Source organism: Ambystoma mexicanum, chromosome 11 (assembly GCF_040938575.1).
Source record: "Ambystoma mexicanum isolate Mex_15411 chromosome 11, UKY_AmexF1_1, whole genome shotgun sequence".
In the NCBI taxonomy this organism is placed as follows: domain Eukaryota; kingdom Metazoa; phylum Chordata; class Amphibia; order Caudata; family Ambystomatidae; genus Ambystoma; species Ambystoma mexicanum.
In genome coordinates, this window is record NC_090934.1 from 1259992 (window position 1) to 1268855 (window position 8864).

Consider the following 8864-nt stretch of genomic DNA (forward strand, 5'->3'; position numbering starts at 1 on the left):
ACAGTATATAGGCTGCAGGTAGACAGGTGCAGAGAGTGCATAGATATGTATCTGGCATGTGTATCCCAGGGTACAGTATATAGGCTGCAGGTAGACAAGTGCAGAGAGTACATAGATATGTATCTGGCCATGTGTATCCCAGGGTACAGTATACAGGCTGCAGGTAGACAGGTGCAGAGAGTGCATAGATATGTATCTGGCCATGTGTATCCCAGGGTACAGTACACAGGCTGCAGGGACACAGGTGCAGAGAGTACATAGATATGTATCTGGCCATGTGTATCCCAGGGTACAGTGCATAGGCTGCAGGTAGACAGGTGCAGAGAGTACATAGACATGTATCTGGCCATGTGTATCCCAGGGTACAGTATACAGGCTGCAGGTGCACAGGTGCAGAGAGTACATAGATATGTATCTGGCCATGTGTATCCCAGGGTACAGTGCATAGGCTGCAGGGGCACAGGTGCAGAGAGTACATAGATATGTATCTGGCCATGTGTATCACAGGGTACAGTATATAGGCTGCAGGTCGACAGGTGCAGAGAGTACATAGATATGTATCTGGCCATGTGTATCACAGGGTACAGTATACAGGCTGCAGGTAGACAGGTGCAGAGAGTACATAGATATGTATCTGGCATGTGTATCCCAGGGTACAGTGCACAGGCTGCAGGTGCACAGGTGCAGAGAGTACATAGATATGTATCTGGCCATGTGTATCCCAGGGTACAGTGCATAGGCTGCAGGGGCACAGGTGCAGAGAGTACATAGATATGTATCTGGCCATGTGTATCACAGGGTACAGTATATAGGCTGCAGGTAGACAGGTGCAGAGAGTACATAGATATGTATCTGGCCATGTGTATCCCAGGGTACAGTGCATAGGCTGCAGGTAGACAGGTGCAGAGAGTACATAGATATGTATCTGGCCAGGTGTATCCCAGGGTACAGTGCATAGGCTGCAGGGGCACAGGCGCAGAGAGTACATAGATATGTATCTGGCCATGTGTATCCCAGGGTACAGTATACAGGCTGCAGGTGCACAGGTGCAGAGAGTACATAGATATGTATCTGGCCATGTGTATCCCAGGGTACAGTGCATAGGCTGCAGGGGCACAGGTGCAGAGAGTACATAGATATGTATCTGGCCATGTGTATCCCAGGGTACAGTATATAGGCTGCAGGTAGACAGGTGCAGAGAGTACATAGATATGTATCTGGCCATGTGTATCCCAGGGTACAGTATATAGGCTGCAGGTAGACAGGTGCAGAGAGTACATAGATATGTATCTGGCCATGTGTATCCCAGGGTACAGTATATAGGCTGCAGGTAGACAGGTGCAGAGAGTACATAGATATGTACCTGGCCATGTGTATCCCAGGGTACAGTGCATAGGCTGCAGGGGCACAGGTGCAGAGAGTACATAGATATGTATCTGGCCATGTGTATCCCAGGGTACAGTGCATAGGCTGCAGGGGCACAGGTGCAGAGAGTACATAGATATGTATCTGGCCATGTGTATCACAGGGTACAGTGCATAGGCTGCAGGTAGACAGGTGCAGAGAGTACATAGATATGTATCTGGCCATGTGTATCCCAGGGTACAGTGCATAGGCTGCAGGGGCACAGGTGCAGAGAGTACATAGATATGTATCTGGCCATGTGTATCCCAGGGTACAGTATATAGGCTGCAGGTAGACAGGTGCAGAGAGTACATAGATATGTATCTGGCCATGTGTATCCCAGGGTACAGTGCATAGGCTGCAGGGGCATAGGTGCAGAGAGTACATAGATATGTATCTGGCCATGTGTATCACAGGGTACAGTGCATAGGCTGCAGGTAGACAGGTGCAGAGAGTACATAGATATGTATCTGGCCATGTGTATCCCAGGGTACAGTGCATAGGCTGCAGGGGCACAGGTGCAGAGAGTACATAGATATGTATCTGGCCATGTGTATCACAGGGTACAGTATATAGGCTGCAGGTGCACAGGTGCAGAGAGTACATAGATATGTATCTGGCCATGTGTATCCCAGGGTACAGTGCATAGGCTGCAGGGGCACAGGTGCAGAGAGTACATAGATATGTATCTGGCCATGTGTATCACAGGGTACAGTATATAGGCTGCAGGTAGACAGGTGCAGAGAGTACATAGATATGTATCTGGCCATGTGTATCCCAGGGTACAGTGCATAGGCTGCAGGGGCACAGGTGCAGAGAGTACATAGATATGTATCTGGCCATGTGTATCCCAGGGTACAGTGCATAGGTTGCAGGGGCACAGGTGCAGAGAGTACATAGATATGTATCTGGCCATGTGTATCACAGGGTACAGTATATAGGCTGCAGGTAGACAGGTGCAGAGAGTACATAGATATGTATCTGGCCATGTGTATCCCAGGGTACAGTGCATAGGCTGCAGGTAGACAGGTGCAGAGAGTGCATAGATATATATCTGGCCATGTGTATCCCAGGGTACAGTATATAGGCTGCAGGTAGACAGGTGCAGAGAGTACATAGATATGTATCTGGCCATGTGTATCCCAGGGTACAGTGCATAGGCTGCAGGGGCACAGGTGCAGAGAGTACATAGATATGTATCTGGCCATGTGTATCCCAGGGTACAGTGCATAGGCTGCAGGGGCACAGGTGCAGAGAGTACATAGATATGTATCTGGCCATGTGTATCACAGGGTACAGTATATAGGCTGCAGGTAGACAGGTGCAGAGAGTACATAGATATGTATCTGGCCATGTGTATCCCAGGGTACAGTGCATAGGCTGCAGGTAGACAGGTGCAGAGAGTGCATAGATATGTATCTGGCCATGTGTATCCCAGGGTACAATGCATAGGCTGCAGGTAGACAGGTGCAGAGAGTACATAGATATGTATATGGCCATGTGTATCCCAGGGTACAGTATACAGGCTGCAGGTAGACAGGTGCAGAGAGTGCATAGATATGTATCTGGCCATGTGTATCCCAGGGTACAGTACACAGGCTGCAGGGACACAGGTGCAGAGAGTACATAGATATGTATCTGGCCATGTGTATCCCAGGGTACAGTGCATAGGCTGCAGGTACACAGGTGCAGAGAGTACATAGATATGTATCTGTCCATGTGTATCCCAGGGTACAGTGCATAGGCTGCAGGTAGACAGGTGCAGAGAGTACATAGACATGTATCTGGCCATGTGTATCCCAGGGTACAGTATACAGGCTGCAGGTGCACAGGTGCAGAGAGTACATAGATATGTATCTGGCCATGTTTATCCCAGGGTACAGTGCATAGGCTGCAGGTAGACAGGTGCAGAGAGTACATAGATATGTATCTTGGCATGTGTATCGCAGGGTACAGTGCATAGGCTGCAGGTAGACAGGTGCAGAGAGTGCATAGATATGTATCTGGCATGTGTATCCCAGGGTACAGTATATAGGCTGCAGGTAGACAGGTGCAGAGAGTACATAGATATGTATCTTGGCATGTGTATCGCAGGGTACAGTATATAGGCTGCAGGTAGACAGGTGCAGAGAGTGCATAGATATGTATCTGGCATGTGTATCCCAGGGTACAGTATATAGGCTGCAGGTAGACAGGTGCAGAGAGTACATAGATATGTATCTGGCCATGTGTATCCCAGGGTACAGTATATAGGCTGCAGGTGCACAGGTGCAGAGAGTACATAGATATGTATCTGGCCATGTGTATCCCAGGGTACAGTGCATAGGCTGGAGGTACACAGGTGCAGAGAGTACATATATATGTATCTGGCCATGTGTATCCCAGGGTACAGTGCATAGGCTGCAGGGACACAGGTGCAGAGAGTACATAGATATGTATCTGGCCATGTGTATCCCAGGGTACATTGCATAGACTGCAGGGACACAGGTGCAGAGAGTACATAGATATGTATCTGGCCATGTGTATCCCAGGGTACAGTGCATAGGCTGCAGGGACACAGGTGCAGAGAGTACATAGATATGTATCTGGCCATGTGTATCCCCGGGTACAGTACAGAGGCTGCAGGTAGACAGGTGCAGAGAGTACATAGATATGTGTCTGGCCATGTGTATCCCGGGGTACAGTGCATAGGCTGCAGGGACACAGGTGCATAGAGTACATAGATATGTATCTGGCAATGTGTATCCCAGGGTACAGTGCATAGGCTGCAGGGACACAGGCACACAGAGTACATAGATATGTATCTGGCCATGTGTATCCCGGGGTACAGTATACAGGCTGCAGGTGCACAGGTGCAGAGAGTACATAGATATGAATCAGGCCATGTGTATCCCAGGGTACAGTGCATAGGCTGCAGGGACACAGGGTATTGGGGTGGGATAATGTGTAGAGGAAGCCATATGTCCCTGAGAATTAGAAATATTCTTCTTCTTGTGAGCCAAGTTGATGTGTTATAAAGCAGCGAGGATGTATATTTCATTTCTCATTTAACCTTTCAGCCTTGGTGTCATTTCCAGATTAATGAATAATCAATCATATAGCGGCATCATTTCCCCAAGAACATCATCCTAACTTGATTATCATGATTGATTATAAACATTCAATATATTCAAGATACAAATCAATACAAGAATTTGAACAGCACATAGTGGTCAGGCCATTTCATTATTAAACACCTCTCATGAATAGGAGGGAACATGTTTCTTGCAGCTATTCCAGTAAGGTGTTCCAATAGTTCACCAAGGGAACAGGCACTCGTGGGCGAAATGACGCGCAGCACGTCTGTTGCCTTAACAGCCATGCTCTGTGGATGAACTCAGCCACCTTATTAACTGGAGCTTGATTTGCCGTCGATTTTAAAATGGTTGTTTGAACAACCTCCATTCTCAAAATATGTTTCAAATAAGCCACTCTCACTGTTCTTGAATTTGTGCAAAAACAGAGTAAATGGTTCAGTGTTTCTGACGATAGGCCACATAAGGGATTAAGAATCAGTATTCCCAATTGCCCCAAAAGGCCAGTCTCAGGTTCCCATCCTAAAATCCATATAAAGGTTGCAGGCATGCGTTAGATCAGGGAGGTCTAAATACCTCCCACAACCAAACTCAAATTTAATTTCGAGGTAAGCTTCACACAATTTCAATTTTTGACAGTTAGCCATAATGTTTTCCTTGCAACGTATTTCCACAGCCTTCTTAACTCTTCAAATGGCAACCTTTTCTATCCTCACAGGGTTTACCTCTTGTCTAGGTCAAGGAGAACTTTTTCTAATGTATAATATTGCTTTGCTCGGGCCTATAACTATGGGCCCCGGGCCATTGCCTGTCTCAGTAATGCCCCCACTGCTCGGGGCATATTGCTTAAATATAGATCTTTTCTGTATCTCAGGTACATGACTTGTGCTTTCTCCCCATAATGTTATAATATTTATGAACTCAAAAGATCGAGCGCTAAACCCTGATAAGAATACATCCACACCATCTCGTAACTTGACTACTATGAAAAGAGTCAGTCTTCGAAGACCTCCTAACGGCTTGGTGGTCTTCCCGTGTTTTTAAAAGAATGGATCCTCTGATGGAGTATCAACAATGAAGGCAGAGTAAAGCTATCCTGCAACTCTGTGCACTTGCAGGGCCTCCCCCCAGTGTGACTCCTCTGATGGATTCTCAGATTTGAGGAGTGACTGAAGCTTTTTCTGCACTCTGGGCACTCGTGGGGCTCCACCTTGTGTGGCTCATCTGATGGCTTTTCAGAGCTGAGGATTGTCTAAAGCTTTTTGTGCACTCTGTGCACTTGTAGGGCTTCTCGCCTGTATGAATCCTTTGATGGTGTTTCAGATTTGTGCAATGGATGAAACTTTTCTTGCACTCTGGGCACTGGAAGGGCTTCTCCCCTGTATGGATCATTTGATGGCTTTTCAGATCTGAGAACTGGCTGAAACTTTTCTCGCACTCAGTGCACGTGTAGGGCTTCTCGCCTGTATGGATCCTCTGATGGCGTTTCAGATTTGAGCACTGAATGAAAGTTTTCTTGCACTCTGGGCACTTGAAGGGCTTCTCTCCTGTATGGATCCTTTGATGGATATTTAGACCTGAGAAATGGCTGAAGCATTTCTTGCACTCGGGGCACTTGAAGGGCTTCTCTCCAGTATGGATCCTCTGATGTTTTTTTAGATCTGAGAACTGGTTGAAGCATTTCTTGCATTCTGTGCACTTGTAGGGCTTCTCTCCTGTATGGATCCTCTGATGGACTGACAGAGCTGAGGAATGATGGAAGCTTTTCTTGCACTCGCTGCACTTGTACGGCCTCTCCCCAGTATGGATTTTATGATGCTCATCGAGTCTTGAGATCGTACTGAAGCTTTTCCCACACTCTGTGCATTTGTAAGGCCTCTCTCCAGTATGGATCCTCTGATGGTTTATCAGTAGTGAGGCGTAACTGAAGCTTTTCTCACACTCAGTACACATGTAGGGTTTCCTCCCAGTATGGGTTCTATGATGCCTTACCAGATCTGAAGATTGACTGAAGCATTGTGTGCACTCTGTGCACTTGTAGGGCTTCACCCCAGTATGGGTTCTATAATGCCTTATCAGATCTGACGATTGACTGAAGCTTTGTGTGCACTCTGCACACTTGTACGGCCTCTCCCCAGTATGGATTCTCTGATGGATTTTCAGAGCTGAGGAGTGACTGAAGCATTTCTTGCACTCTGTGCACGTGTACGGCCTCTCCCCAGTATGGGTTCTATGATGCACATATAGTCTTGAGATCCGATTGAAGCTTTTCTCACACTCGGTGCACTTGTACATTTCCTCACCTGCATGGGATGTCATGTGTGCGATTAGACTGGATCTGTGAGGGAAGCACATCCCACAGACTCTGCAGGCAGCTGCCTTCTCCTTCGTTTTGTTCTTCATAGGTGTGGCGGGCATTAGACTTGCCAAGGAGGATGGTAGATTATCTACAGGTTCAGTGGAACAGCACTGCCCATCTCCTGTAGAGTTTCTCTTAGCTTTCTGTATAGCCCCTCATCTCATCTTCATTTCCAGACTCTTGGTGTTGTTAATGGCTCTAGTCTCTGTTGAAAGAAACACCAAAATGGGATATTATGTCATGTCATTGTACAGCAAGAAAGACAATTGTGTAGTGCATATATGTCTTGATCTCACACACACATACTCAGAGAGAGACTCTTTCCATCACACTGTCCATCAAAATACATGCAGGACTTGAGTGAAAGTTAAAAAACTGAAATAAAAGCCTGTGTGTAAATGGAGGGGTGTGTACAGCAGCTGATGATACTGTGTTCTTTACTTTTATTCCAGATGTATTTGACTCCCAATCCTGCACACATCTGCACACTCCTGTCCATGGTAGTTCTCCTCTCCTTTTCCTATTCTTTCTCTCCACTAAGGGTAAGCATTTGAAAATTGTAAATGTGATACTTTTGGACTTTTACATTTAATGGATTGTATTTTTAGATTTGTCTAATGTGAAATTCAATGCCACAAAGTATTTCCTCCCCATATATGTGATTATGTGTAGGTGTGTACATTGTAAGGCCTGCTTTTAACCAGATCTTTTAGAAAAATTCTAATTTTTGTATGCATTTCCAATATCTCCAAGTCATTCAGATAATTGCATAATTGATATTTACTCAATGTTTCTAATGTATTAATCCAATCCTTTTCCTACAATTTGTACTTCATTGAATCAGCATTAGCAATGAGATTCAGAATACTAGTATTTAGTTCTTGTAATAAATAATTGCTTTTATCAAATAGATCATTTAGTCATTCGCTAGAACCCAGCAATAAAGATTCCTTTATGTAAAAAAATAACGCTTTCCTGAAAGACGATAAATCCTTTAAGTAAAGTGCTAAAGTTTTCTATTGGACCCGAGCTTGTAAAAAGCATAAACCATTTGAATATCTTATGCCTGAGATTGAAATGCAGTTTCGATAGACAGAGTGCTTTTCCCCACATTATACCCACCAGCATTGCTATGCATTTCCAGCCGGATAAGTGCCATAGTTCAAGCCCAGATGTAATACTGGAATTACTTTGCACTTAAGGAATTTCCTTAGGGCCGCAGTGAATAATGGCAGTATCACGTTCTGATCCTTAACATTTGAACTGAAAATTGTAATACTTTTTTTCTTGGAAATTGGCAGAGAGCCACAGAGTTATACTTGATATATATCTGAAACCCTAAATATATCACATGTTTGAATCATTTGATTCTGTTCCTGTTAATTTGCCAAATAAATGTATTGCTTTTTATTTTCCTAGTTCCTGAAAAATGTATGTTCTTTTGCCTTATTTGTGTTCGATACTAACTAGTTATCAGATGTCTGGAGTGAAGCCAGGGCTTGCTGTAAGTCAAGCGAAGTATACTTGAAAATGACTCTTTTGCCAGCCTAAGGAAGCCACTGGAGGAAAAGCGGCAGTTTAAGAGAACATTGAATCCAGGTTAGATATGTACGCATTGGATAGGCAAGAGGCAACAATGCAACCCTGCCATAGGCCTCTAAGAGTAGATATGTGTTTAGTTAATAATCCCAAATGATTGCATCTAATCTTTATCAAGGTATTTCTGTGCAGATACATAATAATATCTAATCAACCTCTAGGGAGGGTCGGTACAGACAATTTGTGATCTGTTTTCATTGTAAAAAGCCAAGACAAATCGATGTATACCATAAATATATCAAGAGTACTCTTGCAAATTTCTGAGAACACGCAAGAATAGACCCATTTAATTGTGTTACCACACGTTTCTTAAAGCCTGTCTGATATTTTGCAAGTTTACCCAAATCTTCAGCCCATTTTTCCAACTCCTTTAAAATAAAAGATGCAGATATCTTGGACTCCAGTAGAGTGATTGGTCTATAATTCCC

The 8864-nt window shown here is 44.8% G+C and overlaps 1 pseudogene; it reads right to left on the reverse strand.

Annotated features, from left to right (window-relative positions):
* LOC138504649 (zinc finger protein 107-like) overlaps nt 1-7031 on the reverse strand; it is a 141137-nt pseudogene extending 134106 nt beyond the window's left edge.
* Between the last annotated feature and the right edge of the window lie 1833 nt (nt 7032-8864).